The following is a 13,723-nucleotide window of genomic DNA, read 5'->3' as shown; positions in this document are numbered from 1 at the left end:
ATAATAACTTTCAGGTGTCGACAAAGATGCTTCCACAAGCATTTTAAAGTACTGTATTAAACGTAAGATACGAAATTACGGTAATGAACTCGGTTTGAGTAAGAATGCGCGAAGGAAGAGTGCTAGGAACTCGTTGAAAATGACAAAACACTACCAATCGACAGATGTGTTCTTGAAATGCGCCAGAGCCTACTGTTACGCAGCAGTGCTAAATTCCGAAAAGTAACTAAATAAATAAATAAATAAAAAAAAAACCAACCGTTCTCGTGCCATCACCCAAGTTAAGCAACAACGTTAGTATTCGGATCGGCGACTGCCTGGGACCTCTGGCTGTCTTCATATTTTGCTTTCTTGTCGCCAGCCCTGCCAGCCGTCTCTTCACGCTACCTTTCCGATGCGACAAAGATGTTTCCACAATGACTTAAATCTGTTGTAATAAACAAAAGATACGATATTAGGGAACTCAGTTTGAAGAAGCGTGTGCCAAGGAAGATTTCCAAAGTGTCTCTGGAAATAACAAAACAGTATTAAGCGGCAGAAATGTTCCGAAATACGTCCGGGCTTATTGTTTTGTAGCAGTGTACACGTGCAAATTTGTAAACAAAAATTCTGTGTCTTCTGTCCTTGGTTTCGCACCTTTCCATGGCACGGCACAGCGCTGCTCTAGTAGCTCCGAACGGCCGCCCACGGCGTCTCGGACACGCCGGTCAGGCCCGCGCCCGTCTCGCAGATGTTTCTCGTGCTTGTGCTGTCATATGGGCCGCGACCCGAGCGGCAGCGAGCGGCAGTCGAGCAAAGTCGGGACAAGTCGGGACGGGAGGGGGGACAGGCGCGAATGCAAATGCACCGCGCAAATTACGCATAAATCTGGAAGCGCGGCGTGTGTCAGGCAGGTGAGAAAGCTTCCGTCGGTCCAGCAGGACACTGCAACACCCCGCGCAGTGCCCCCGCCGCCCGGCCGCGCGCAAGCCCTGCGCCGGATAACAGGAACAAGGCGCGTCGCCAGTGGGTGTCGGAGGCCGCACGCACCAAACGAATGACAGGCGGTGCATCGAGCAGCTGTGTTGTGCGTCTCACCTACGTTCGGCAGTCGCCTATGAGACGCCGAGGCGAGCGCGCACTCCGCGCCACCTTCGAGGTGGAAAGACGCGCTTTGCGTCAAATGTGCCACGGAAAGCGGCGATTGCGTGTGTTGGGAGAAGAGGCGAATGCTTCCTCCGTGGTGCGGCTACAGTATAAGGACGCCAACGGCCATACCATGTTGACTACACCGGTTCTCGTCCGATCACCGAAGTTAAGCAACATCGGGCGCGGTTAGTACTTGGATGGGTGACCGCCTGGGAACACCGCGTGCTGTTGGCTCTTTCTCATTTTTTCATTTTTACGTCGCTACACCTGCCAGGCCTCTTTTCATAATAACTTTCAGGTGTCGACAAAGATGCTTCCACAAGCATTTTAAAGTACTGTATTAAACGTAAGATACGAAATTACGGTAATGAACTCGGTTTGAGTAAGAATGCGCGAAGGAAGAGTGCTAGGAACTCGTTGAAAATGACAAAACACTACCAATCGACAGATGTGTTCTTGAAATGCGCCAGAGCCTACTGTTACGCAGCAGTGCTAAATTCCGAAAAGTAACTAAATAAATAAATAAATAAAAAAAAAACCAACCGTTCTCGTGCCATCACCCAAGTTAAGCAACAACGTTAGTATTCGGATCGGCGACTGCCTGGGACCTCTGGCTGTCTTCATATTTTGCTTTCTTGTCGCCAGCCCTGCCAGCCGTCTCTTCACGCTACCTTTCCGATGCGACAAAGATGTTTCCACAATGACTTAAATCTGTTGTAATAAACAAAAGATACGATATTAGGGAACTCAGTTTGAAGAAGCGTGTGCCAAGGAAGATTTCCAAAGTGTCTCTGGAAATAACAAAACAGTATTAAGCGGCAGAAATGTTCCGAAATACGTCCGGGCTTATTGTTTTGTAGCAGTGTACACGTGCAAATTTGTAAACAAAAATTCTGTGTCTTCTGTCCTTGGTTTCGCACCTTTCCATGGCACGGCACAGCGCTGCTCTAGTAGCTCCGAACGGCCGCCCACGGCGTCTCGGACACGCCGGTCAGGCCCGCGCCCGTCTCGCAGATGTTTCTCGTGCTTGTGCTGTCATATGGGCCGCGACCCGAGCGGCAGCGAGCGGCAGTCGAGCAAAGTCGGGACAAGTCGGGACGGGAGGGGGGACAGGCGCGAATGCAAATGCACCGCGCAAATTACGCATAAATCTGGAAGCGCGGCGTGTGTCAGGCAGGTGAGAAAGCTTCCGTCGGTCCAGCAGGACACTGCAACACCCCGCGCAGTGCCCCCGCCGCCCGGCCGCGCGCAAGCCCTGCGCCGGATAACAGGAACAAGGCGCGTCGCCAGTGGGTGTCGGAGGCCGCACGCACCAAACGAATGACAGGCGGTGCATCGAGCAGCTGTGTTGTGCGTCTCACCTACGTTCGGCAGTCGCCTATGAGACGCCGAGGCGAGCGCGCACTCCGCGCCACCTTCGAGGTGGAAAGACGCGCTTTGCGTCAAATGTGCCACGGAAAGCGGCGATTGCGTGTGTTGGGAGAAGAGGCGAATGCTTCCTCCGTGGTGCGGCTACAGTATAAGGACGCCAACGGCCATACCATGTTGACTACACCGGTTCTCGTCCGATCACCGAAGTTAAGCAACATCGGGCGCGGTTAGTACTTGGATGGGTGACCGCCTGGGAACACCGCGTGCTGTTGGCTCTTTCTCATTTTTTCATTTTTACGTCGCTACACCTGCCAGGCCTCTTTTCATAATAACTTTCAGGTGTCGACAAAGATGCTTCCACAAGCATTTTAAAGTACTGTATTAAACGTAAGATACGAAATTACGGTAATGAACTCGGTTTGAGTAAGAATGCGCGAAGGAAGAGTGCTAGGAACTCGTTGAAAATGACAAAACACTACCAATCGACAGATGTGTTCTTGAAATGCGCCAGAGCCTACTGTTACGCAGCAGTGCTAAATTCCGAAAAGTAACTAAATAAATAAATAAATAAAAAAAAAACCAACCGTTCTCGTGCCATCACCCAAGTTAAGCAACAACGTTAGTATTCGGATCGGCGACTGCCTGGGACCTCTGGCTGTCTTCATATTTTGCTTTCTTGTCGCCAGCCCTGCCAGCCGTCTCTTCACGCTACCTTTCCGATGCGACAAAGATGTTTCCACAATGACTTAAATCTGTTGTAATAAACAAAAGATACGATATTAGGGAACTCAGTTTGAAGAAGCGTGTGCCAAGGAAGATTTCCAAAGTGTCTCTGGAAATAACAAAACAGTATTAAGCGGCAGAAATGTTCCGAAATACGTCCGGGCTTATTGTTTTGTAGCAGTGTACACGTGCAAATTTGTAAACAAAAATTCTGTGTCTTCTGTCCTTGGTTTCGCACCTTTCCATGGCACGGCACAGCGCTGCTCTAGTAGCTCCGAACGGCCGCCCACGGCGTCTCGGACACGCCGGTCAGGCCCGCGCCCCGTCTCGCAGATGTTTCTCGTGCTTGTGCTGTCATATGGGCCGCGACCCGAGCGGCAGCGAGCGGCAGTCGAGCAAAGTCGGGACAAGTCGGGACGGGAGGGGGGACAGGCGCGAATGCAAATGCACCGCGCAAATTACGCATAAATCTGGAAGCGCGGCGTGTGTCAGGCAGGTGAGAAAGCTTCCGTCGGTCCAGCAGGACACTGCAACACCCCGCGCAGTGCCCCCGCCGCCCGGCCGCGCGCAAGCCCTGCGCCGGATAACAGGAACAAGGCGCGTCGCCAGTGGGTGTCGGAGGCCGCACGCACCAAACGAATGACAGGCGGTGCATCGAGCAGCTGTGTTGTGCGTCTCACCTACGTTCGGCAGTCGCCTATGAGACGCCGAGGCGAGCGCGCACTCCGCGCCACCTTCGAGGTGGAAAGACGCGCTTTGCGTCAAATGTGCCACGGAAAGCGGCGATTGCGTGTGTTGGGAGAAGAGGCGAATGCTTCCTCCGTGGTGCGGCTACAGTATAAGGACGCCAACGGCCATACCATGTTGACTACACCGGTTCTCGTCCGATCACCGAAGTTAAGCAACATCGGGCGCGGTTAGTACTTGGATGGGTGACCGCCTGGGAACACCGCGTGCTGTTGGCTCTTTCTCATTTTTTCATTTTTACGTCGCTACACCTGCCAGGCCTCTTTTCATAATAACTTTCAGGTGTCGACAAAGATGCTTCCACAAGCATTTTAAAGTACTGTATTAAACGTAAGATACGAAATTACGGTAATGAACTCGGTTTGAGTAAGAATGCGCGAAGGAAGAGTGCTAGGAACTCGTTGAAAATGACAAAACACTACCAATCGACAGATGTGTTCTTGAAATGCGCCAGAGCCTACTGTTACGCAGCAGTGCTAAATTCCGAAAAGTAACTAAATAAATAAATAAATAAAAAAAAAACCAACCGTTCTCGTGCCATCACCCAAGTTAAGCAACAACGTTAGTATTCGGATCGGCGACTGCCTGGGACCTCTGGCTGTCTTCATATTTTGCTTTCTTGTCGCCAGCCCTGCCAGCCGTCTCTTCACGCTACCTTTCCGATGCGACAAAGATGTTTCCACAATGACTTAAATCTGTTGTAATAAACAAAAGATACGATATTAGGGAACTCAGTTTGAAGAAGCGTGTGCCAAGGAAGATTTCCAAAGTGTCTCTGGAAATAACAAAACAGTATTAAGCGGCAGAAATGTTCCGAAATACGTCCGGGCTTATTGTTTTGTAGCAGTGTACACGTGCAAATTTGTAAACAAAAATTCTGTGTCTTCTGTCCTTGGTTTCGCACCTTTCCATGGCACGGCACAGCGCTGCTCTAGTAGCTCCGAACGGCCGCCCACGGCGTCTCGGACACGCCGGTCAGGCCCGCGCCCGTCTCGCAGATGTTTCTCGTGCTTGTGCTGTCATATGGGCCGCGACCCGAGCGGCAGCGAGCGGCAGTCGAGCAAAGTCGGGACAAGTCGGGACGGGAGGGGGGACAGGCGCGAATGCAAATGCACCGCGCAAATTACGCATAAATCTGGAAGCGCGGCGTGTGTCAGGCAGGTGAGAAAGCTTCCGTCGGTCCAGCAGGACACTGCAACACCCCGCGCAGTGCCCCCGCCGCCCGGCCGCGCGCAAGCCCTGCGCCGGATAACAGGAACAAGGCGCGTCGCCAGTGGGTGTCGGAGGCCGCACGCACCAAACGAATGACAGGCGGTGCATCGAGCAGCTGTGTTGTGCGTCTCACCTACGTTCGGCAGTCGCCTATGAGACGCCGAGGCGAGCGCGCACTCCGCGCCACCTTCGAGGTGGAAAGACGCGCTTTGCGTCAAATGTGCCACGGAAAGCGGCGATTGCGTGTGTTGGGAGAAGAGGCGAATGCTTCCTCCGTGGTGCGGCTACAGTATAAGGACGCCAACGGCCATACCATGTTGACTACACCGGTTCTCGTCCGATCACCGAAGTTAAGCAACATCGGGCGCGGTTAGTACTTGGATGGGTGACCGCCTGGGAACACCGCGTGCTGTTGGCTCTTTCTCATTTTTTCATTTTTACGTCGCTACACCTGCCAGGCCTCTTTTCATAATAACTTTCAGGTGTCGACAAAGATGCTTCCACAAGCATTTTAAAGTACTGTATTAAACGTAAGATACGAAATTACGGTAATGAACTCGGTTTGAGTAAGAATGCGCGAAGGAAGAGTGCTAGGAACTCGTTGAAAATGACAAAACACTACCAATCGACAGATGTGTTCTTGAAATGCGCCAGAGCCTACTGTTACGCAGCAGTGCTAAATTCCGAAAAGTAACTAAATAAATAAATAAATAAAAAAAAAACCAACCGTTCTCGTGCCATCACCCAAGTTAAGCAACAACGTTAGTATTCGGATCGGCGACTGCCTGGGACCTCTGGCTGTCTTCATATTTTGCTTTCTTGTCGCCAGCCCTGCCAGCCGTCTCTTCACGCTACCTTTCCGATGCGACAAAGATGTTTCCACAATGACTTAAATCTGTTGTAATAAACAAAAGATACGATATTAGGGAACTCAGTTTGAAGAAGCGTGTGCCAAGGAAGATTTCCAAAGTGTCTCTGGAAATAACAAAACAGTATTAAGCGGCAGAAATGTTCCGAAATACGTCCGGGCTTATTGTTTTGTAGCAGTGTACACGTGCAAATTTGTAAACAAAAATTCTGTGTCTTCTGTCCTTGGTTTCGCACCTTTCCATGGCACGGCACAGCGCTGCTCTAGTAGCTCCGAACGGCCGCCCACGGCGTCTCGGACACGCCGGTCAGGCCCGCGCCCGTCTCGCAGATGTTTCTCGTGCTTGTGCTGTCATATGGGCCGCGACCCGAGCGGCAGCGAGCGGCAGTCGAGCAAAGTCGGGACAAGTCGGGACGGGAGGGGGGACAGGCGCGAATGCAAATGCACCGCGCAAATTACGCATAAATCTGGAAGCGCGGCGTGTGTCAGGCAGGTGAGAAAGCTTCCGTCGGTCCAGCAGGACACTGCAACACCCCGCGCAGTGCCCCCGCCGCCCGGCCGCGCGCAAGCCCTGCGCCGGATAACAGGAACAAGGCGCGTCGCCAGTGGGTGTCGGAGGCCGCACGCACCAAACGAATGACAGGCGGTGCATCGAGCAGCTGTGTTGTGCGTCTCACCTACGTTCGGCAGTCGCCTATGAGACGCCGAGGCGAGCGCGCACTCCGCGCCACCTTCGAGGTGGAAAGACGCGCTTTGCGTCAAATGTGCCACGGAAAGCGGCGATTGCGTGTGTTGGGAGAAGAGGCGAATGCTTCCTCCGTGGTGCGGCTACAGTATAAGGACGCCAACGGCCATACCATGTTGACTACACCGGTTCTCGTCCGATCACCGAAGTTAAGCAACATCGGGCGCGGTTAGTACTTGGATGGGTGACCGCCTGGGAACACCGCGTGCTGTTGGCTCTTTCTCATTTTTTCATTTTTACGTCGCTACACCTGCCAGGCCTCTTTTCATAATAACTTTCAGGTGTCGACAAAGATGCTTCCACAAGCATTTTAAAGTACTGTATTAAACGTAAGATACGAAATTACGGTAATGAACTCGGTTTGAGTAAGAATGCGCGAAGGAAGAGTGCTAGGAACTCGTTGAAAATGACAAAACACTACCAATCGACAGATGTGTTCTTGAAATGCGCCAGAGCCTACTGTTACGCAGCAGTGCTAAATTCCGAAAAGTAACTAAATAAATAAATAAATAAAAAAAAACCAACCGTTCTCGTGCCATCACCCAAGTTAAGCAACAACGTTAGTATTCGGATCGGCGACTGCCTGGGACCTCTGGCTGTCTTCATATTTTGCTTTCTTGTCGCCAGCCCTGCCAGCCGTCTCTTCACGCTACCTTTCCGATGCGACAAAGATGTTTCCACAATGACTTAAATCTGTTGTAATAAACAAAAGATACGATATTAGGGAACTCAGTTTGAAGAAGCGTGTGCCAAGGAAGATTTCCAAAGTGTCTCTGGAAATAACAAAACAGTATTAAGCGGCAGAAATGTTCCGAAATACGTCCGGGCTTATTGTTTTGTAGCAGTGTACACGTGCAAATTTGTAAACAAAAATTCTGTGTCTTCTGTCCTTGGTTTCGCACCTTTCCATGGCACGGCACAGCGCTGCTCTAGTAGCTCCGAACGGCCGCCCACGGCGTCTCGGACACGCCGGTCAGGCCCGCGCCCGTCTCGCAGATGTTTCTCGTGCTTGTGCTGTCATATGGGCCGCGACCCGAGCGGCAGCGAGCGGCAGTCGAGCAAAGTCGGGACAAGTCGGGACGGGAGGGGGGACAGGCGCGAATGCAAATGCACCGCGCAAATTACGCATAAATCTGGAAGCGCGGCGTGTGTCAGGCAGGTGAGAAAGCTTCCGTCGGTCCAGCAGGACACTGCAACACCCCGCGCAGTGCCCCCGCCGCCCGGCCGCGCGCAAGCCCTGCGCCGGATAACAGGAACAAGGCGCGTCGCCAGTGGGTGTCGGAGGCCGCACGCACCAAACGAATGACAGGCGGTGCATCGAGCAGCTGTGTTGTGCGTCTCACCTACGTTCGGCAGTCGCCTATGAGACGCCGAGGCGAGCGCGCACTCCGCGCCACCTTCGAGGTGGAAAGACGCGCTTTGCGTCAAATGTGCCACGGAAAGCGGCGATTGCGTGTGTTGGGAGAAGAGGCGAATGCTTCCTCCGTGGTGCGGCTACAGTATAAGGACGCCAACGGCCATACCATGTTGACTACACCGGTTCTCGTCCGATCACCGAAGTTAAGCAACATCGGGCGCGGTTAGTACTTGGATGGGTGACCGCCTGGGAACACCGCGTGCTGTTGGCTCTTTCTCATTTTTTCATTTTTACGTCGCTACACCTGCCAGGCCTCTTTTCATAATAACTTTCAGGTGTCGACAAAGATGCTTCCACAAGCATTTTAAAGTACTGTATTAAACGTAAGATACGAAATTACGGTAATGAACTCGGTTTGAGTAAGAATGCGCGAAGGAAGAGTGCTAGGAACTCGTTGAAAATGACAAAACACTACCAATCGACAGATGTGTTCTTGAAATGCGCCAGAGCCTACTGTTACGCAGCAGTGCTAAATTCCGAAAAGTAACTAAATAAATAAATAAATAAAAAAAAACCAACCGTTCTCGTGCCATCACCCAAGTTAAGCAACAACGTTAGTATTCGGATCGGCGACTGCCTGGGACCTCTGGCTGTCTTCATATTTTGCTTTCTTGTCGCCAGCCCTGCCAGCCGTCTCTTCACGCTACCTTTCCGATGCGACAAAGATGTTTCCACAATGACTTAAATCTGTTGTAATAAACAAAAGATACGATATTAGGGAACTCAGTTTGAAGAAGCGTGTGCCAAGGAAGATTTCCAAAGTGTCTCTGGAAATAACAAAACAGTATTAAGCGGCAGAAATGTTCCGAAATACGTCCGGGCTTATTGTTTTGTAGCAGTGTACACGTGCAAATTTGTAAACAAAAATTCTGTGTCTTCTGTCCTTGGTTTCGCACCTTTCCATGGCACGGCACAGCGCTGCTCTAGTAGCTCCGAACGGCCGCCCACGGCGTCTCGGACACGCCGGTCAGGCCCGCGCCCGTCTCGCAGATGTTTCTCGTGCTTGTGCTGTCATATGGGCCGCGACCCGAGCGGCAGCGAGCGGCAGTCGAGCAAAGTCGGGACAAGTCGGGACGGGAGGGGGGACAGGCGCGAATGCAAATGCACCGCGCAAATTACGCATAAATCTGGAAGCGCGGCGTGTGTCAGGCAGGTGAGAAAGCTTCCGTCGGTCCAGCAGGACACTGCAACACCCCGCGCAGTGCCCCCGCCGCCCGGCCGCGCGCAAGCCCTGCGCCGGATAACAGGAACAAGGCGCGTCGCCAGTGGGTGTCGGAGGCCGCACGCACCAAACGAATGACAGGCGGTGCATCGAGCAGCTGTGTTGTGCGTCTCACCTACGTTCGGCAGTCGCCTATGAGACGCCGAGGCGAGCGCGCACTCCGCGCCACCTTCGAGGTGGAAAGACGCGCTTTGCGTCAAATGTGCCACGGAAAGCGGCGATTGCGTGTGTTGGGAGAAGAGGCGAATGCTTCCTCCGTGGTGCGGCTACAGTATAAGGACGCCAACGGCCATACCATGTTGACTACACCGGTTCTCGTCCGATCACCGAAGTTAAGCAACATCGGGCGCGGTTAGTACTTGGATGGGTGACCGCCTGGGAACACCGCGTGCTGTTGGCTCTTTCTCATTTTTTCATTTTTACGTCGCTACACCTGCCAGGCCTCTTTTCATAATAACTTTCAGGTGTCGACAAAGATGCTTCCACAAGCATTTTAAAGTACTGTATTAAACGTAAGATACGAAATTACGGTAATGAACTCGGTTTGAGTAAGAATGCGCGAAGGAAGAGTGCTAGGAACTCGTTGAAAATGACAAAACACTACCAATCGACAGATGTGTTCTTGAAATGCGCCAGAGCCTACTGTTACGCAGCAGTGCTAAATTCCGAAAAGTAACTAAATAAATAAATAAATAAAAAAAAAACCAACCGTTCTCGTGCCATCACCCAAGTTAAGCAACAACGTTAGTATTCGGATCGGCGACTGCCTGGGACCTCTGGCTGTCTTCATATTTTGCTTTCTTGTCGCCAGCCCTGCCAGCCGTCTCTTCACGCTACCTTTCCGATGCGACAAAGATGTTTCCACAATGACTTAAATCTGTTGTAATAAACAAAAGATACGATATTAGGGAACTCAGTTTGAAGAAGCGTGTGCCAAGGAAGATTTCCAAAGTGTCTCTGGAAATAACAAAACAGTATTAAGCGGCAGAAATGTTCCGAAATACGTCCGGGCTTATTGTTTTGTAGCAGTGTACACGTGCAAATTTGTAAACAAAAATTCTGTGTCTTCTGTCCTTGGTTTCGCACCTTTCCATGGCACGGCACAGCGCTGCTCTAGTAGCTCCGAACGGCCGCCCACGGCGTCTCGGACACGCCGGTCAGGCCCGCGCCCGTCTCGCAGATGTTTCTCGTGCTTGTGCTGTCATATGGGCCGCGACCCGAGCGGCAGCGAGCGGCAGTCGAGCAAAGTCGGGACAAGTCGGGACGGGAGGGGGGACAGGCGCGAATGCAAATGCACCGCGCAAATTACGCATAAATCTGGAAGCGCGGCGTGTGTCAGGCAGGTGAGAAAGCTTCCGTCGGTCCAGCAGGACACTGCAACACCCCGCGCAGTGCCCCCGCCGCCCGGCCGCGCGCAAGCCCTGCGCCGGATAACAGGAACAAGGCGCGTCGCCAGTGGGTGTCGGAGGCCGCACGCACCAAACGAATGACAGGCGGTGCATCGAGCAGCTGTGTTGTGCGTCTCACCTACGTTCGGCAGTCGCCTATGAGACGCCGAGGCGAGCGCGCACTCCGCGCCACCTTCGAGGTGGAAAGACGCGCTTTGCGTCAAATGTGCCACGGAAAGCGGCGATTGCGTGTGTTGGGAGAAGAGGCGAATGCTTCCTCCGTGGTGCGGCTACAGTATAAGGACGCCAACGGCCATACCATGTTGACTACACCGGTTCTCGTCCGATCACCGAAGTTAAGCAACATCGGGCGCGGTTAGTACTTGGATGGGTGACCGCCTGGGAACACCGCGTGCTGTTGGCTCTTTCTCATTTTTTCATTTTTACGTCGCTACACCTGCCAGGCCTCTTTTCATAATAACTTTCAGGTGTCGACAAAGATGCTTCCACAAGCATTTTAAAGTACTGTATTAAACGTAAGATACGAAATTACGGTAATGAACTCGGTTTGAGTAAGAATGCGCGAAGGAAGAGTGCTAGGAACTCGTTGAAAATGACAAAACACTACCAATCGACAGATGTGTTCTTGAAATGCGCCAGAGCCTACTGTTACGCAGCAGTGCTAAATTCCGAAAAGTAACTAAATAAATAAATAAATAAAAAAAAAACCAACCGTTCTCGTGCCATCACCCAAGTTAAGCAACAACGTTAGTATTCGGATCGGCGACTGCCTGGGACCTCTGGCTGTCTTCATATTTTGCTTTCTTGTCGCCAGCCCTGCCAGCCGTCTCTTCACGCTACCTTTCCGATGCGACAAAGATGTTTCCACAATGACTTAAATCTGTTGTAATAAACAAAAGATACGATATTAGGGAACTCAGTTTGAAGAAGCGTGTGCCAAGGAAGATTTCCAAAGTGTCTCTGGAAATAACAAAACAGTATTAAGCGGCAGAAATGTTCCGAAATACGTCCGGGCTTATTGTTTTGTAGCAGTGTACACGTGCAAATTTGTAAACAAAAATTCTGTGTCTTCTGTCCTTGGTTTCGCACCTTTCCATGGCACGGCACAGCGCTGCTCTAGTAGCTCCGAACGGCCGCCCACGGCGTCTCGGACACGCCGGTCAGGCCCGCGCCCGTCTCGCAGATGTTTCTCGTGCTTGTGCTGTCATATGGGCCGCGACCCGAGCGGCAGCGAGCGGCAGTCGAGCAAAGTCGGGACAAGTCGGGACGGGAGGGGGGACAGGCGCGAATGCAAATGCACCGCGCAAATTACGCATAAATCTGGAAGCGCGGCGTGTGTCAGGCAGGTGAGAAAGCTTCCGTCGGTCCAGCAGGACACTGCAACACCCCGCGCAGTGCCCCCGCCGCCCGGCCGCGCGCAAGCCCTGCGCCGGATAACAGGAACAAGGCGCGTCGCCAGTGGGTGTCGGAGGCCGCACGCACCAAACGAATGACAGGCGGTGCATCGAGCAGCTGTGTTGTGCGTCTCACCTACGTTCGGCAGTCGCCTATGAGACGCCGAGGCGAGCGCGCACTCCGCGCCACCTTCGAGGTGGAAAGACGCGCTTTGCGTCAAATGTGCCACGGAAAGCGGCGATTGCGTGTGTTGGGAGAAGAGGCGAATGCTTCCTCCGTGGTGCGGCTACAGTATAAGGACGCCAACGGCCATACCATGTTGACTACACCGGTTCTCGTCCGATCACCGAAGTTAAGCAACATCGGGCGCGGTTAGTACTTGGATGGGTGACCGCCTGGGAACACCGCGTGCTGTTGGCTCTTTCTCATTTTTTCATTTTTACGTCGCTACACCTGCCAGGCCTCTTTTCATAATAACTTTCAGGTGTCGACAAAGATGCTTCCACAAGCATTTTAAAGTACTGTATTAAACGTAAGATACGAAATTACGGTAATGAACTCGGTTTGAGTAAGAATGCGCGAAGGAAGAGTGCTAGGAACTCGTTGAAAATGACAAAACACTACCAATCGACAGATGTGTTCTTGAAATGCGCCAGAGCCTACTGTTACGCAGCAGTGCTAAATTCCGAAAAGTAACTAAATAAATAAATAAATAAAAAAAAAACCAACCGTTCTCGTGCCATCACCCAAGTTAAGCAACAACGTTAGTATTCGGATCGGCGACTGCCTGGGACCTCTGGCTGTCTTCATATTTTGCTTTCTTGTCGCCAGCCCTGCCAGCCGTCTCTTCACGCTACCTTTCCGATGCGACAAAGATGTTTCCACAATGACTTAAATCTGTTGTAATAAACAAAAGATACGATATTAGGGAACTCAGTTTGAAGAAGCGTGTGCCAAGGAAGATTTCCAAAGTGTCTCTGGAAATAACAAAACAGTATTAAGCGGCAGAAATGTTCCGAAATACGTCCGGGCTTATTGTTTTGTAGCAGTGTACACGTGCAAATTTGTAAACAAAAATTCTGTGTCTTCTGTCCTTGGTTTCGCACCTTTCCATGGCACGGCACAGCGCTGCTCTAGTAGCTCCGAACGGCCGCCCACGGCGTCTCGGACACGCCGGTCAGGCCCGCGCCCGTCTCGCAGATGTTTCTCGTGCTTGTGCTGTCATATGGGCCGCGACCCGAGCGGCAGCGAGCGGCAGTCGAGCAAAGTCGGAACAAGTCGGGACGGGAGGGGGGACAGGCGCGAATGCAAATGCACCGCGCAAATTACGCATAAATCTGGAAGCGCGGCGTGTGTCAGGCAGGTGAGAAAGCTTCCGTCGGTCCAGCAGGACACTGCAACACCCCGCGCAGTGCCCCCGCCGCCCGGCCGCGCGCAAGCCCTGCGCCGGATAACAGGAACAAGGCGCGTCGCCAGTGGGTGTCGG

General features: G+C 52.3%; 9 non-coding genes across 9 annotated transcripts; all 9 read left to right on the top strand.

Annotated features, from left to right (window-relative positions):
• The first annotated feature begins 1,243 nt into the window (after positions 1-1,243).
• LOC126149572 (5S ribosomal RNA) lies at positions 1,244-1,362 on the top strand. The gene has a single exon (XR_007531005.1). It is a non-coding gene; the product is annotated as a 5S ribosomal RNA (ribosomal RNA).
• A 1,293-nt stretch (positions 1,363-2,655) lies between these two features.
• LOC126149571 (5S ribosomal RNA) lies at positions 2,656-2,774 on the top strand. Its single transcript, XR_007531004.1, has one exon. It is a non-coding gene; the product is annotated as a 5S ribosomal RNA (ribosomal RNA).
• A 1,294-nt stretch (positions 2,775-4,068) lies between these two features.
• On the top strand, positions 4,069-4,187 carry LOC126149570 (5S ribosomal RNA). The gene has a single exon (XR_007531003.1). It is a non-coding gene; the product is annotated as a 5S ribosomal RNA (ribosomal RNA).
• Positions 4,188-5,480: 1,293 nt separating this feature from the next.
• Positions 5,481-5,599, top strand: LOC126149568 (5S ribosomal RNA). Its single transcript, XR_007531001.1, has one exon. It is a non-coding gene; the product is annotated as a 5S ribosomal RNA (ribosomal RNA).
• Positions 5,600-6,892: 1,293 nt separating this feature from the next.
• LOC126149567 (5S ribosomal RNA) lies at positions 6,893-7,011 on the top strand. Its single transcript, XR_007531000.1, has one exon. It is a non-coding gene; the product is annotated as a 5S ribosomal RNA (ribosomal RNA).
• Positions 7,012-8,303: 1,292 nt separating this feature from the next.
• On the top strand, positions 8,304-8,422 carry LOC126149566 (5S ribosomal RNA). Its single transcript, XR_007530999.1, has one exon. It is a non-coding gene; the product is annotated as a 5S ribosomal RNA (ribosomal RNA).
• A 1,292-nt stretch (positions 8,423-9,714) lies between these two features.
• On the top strand, positions 9,715-9,833 carry LOC126149565 (5S ribosomal RNA). The gene has a single exon (XR_007530998.1). It is a non-coding gene; the product is annotated as a 5S ribosomal RNA (ribosomal RNA).
• A 1,293-nt stretch (positions 9,834-11,126) lies between these two features.
• Positions 11,127-11,245, top strand: LOC126149563 (5S ribosomal RNA). The gene has a single exon (XR_007530997.1). It is a non-coding gene; the product is annotated as a 5S ribosomal RNA (ribosomal RNA).
• A 1,293-nt stretch (positions 11,246-12,538) lies between these two features.
• LOC126149562 (5S ribosomal RNA) lies at positions 12,539-12,657 on the top strand. Its single transcript, XR_007530996.1, has one exon. It is a non-coding gene; the product is annotated as a 5S ribosomal RNA (ribosomal RNA).
• Positions 12,658-13,723: the final 1,066 nt, after the last annotated feature.

The sequence above is a fragment of the Schistocerca cancellata genome, unplaced genomic scaffold, assembly GCF_023864275.1.
Source record: "Schistocerca cancellata isolate TAMUIC-IGC-003103 unplaced genomic scaffold, iqSchCanc2.1 HiC_scaffold_938, whole genome shotgun sequence".
NCBI classification, from domain to species: domain Eukaryota; kingdom Metazoa; phylum Arthropoda; class Insecta; order Orthoptera; family Acrididae; genus Schistocerca; species Schistocerca cancellata.
The sequence above is the reverse complement of the archived record's forward strand: the minus strand, read 5'-3'. Positions and strand labels throughout refer to the sequence as shown.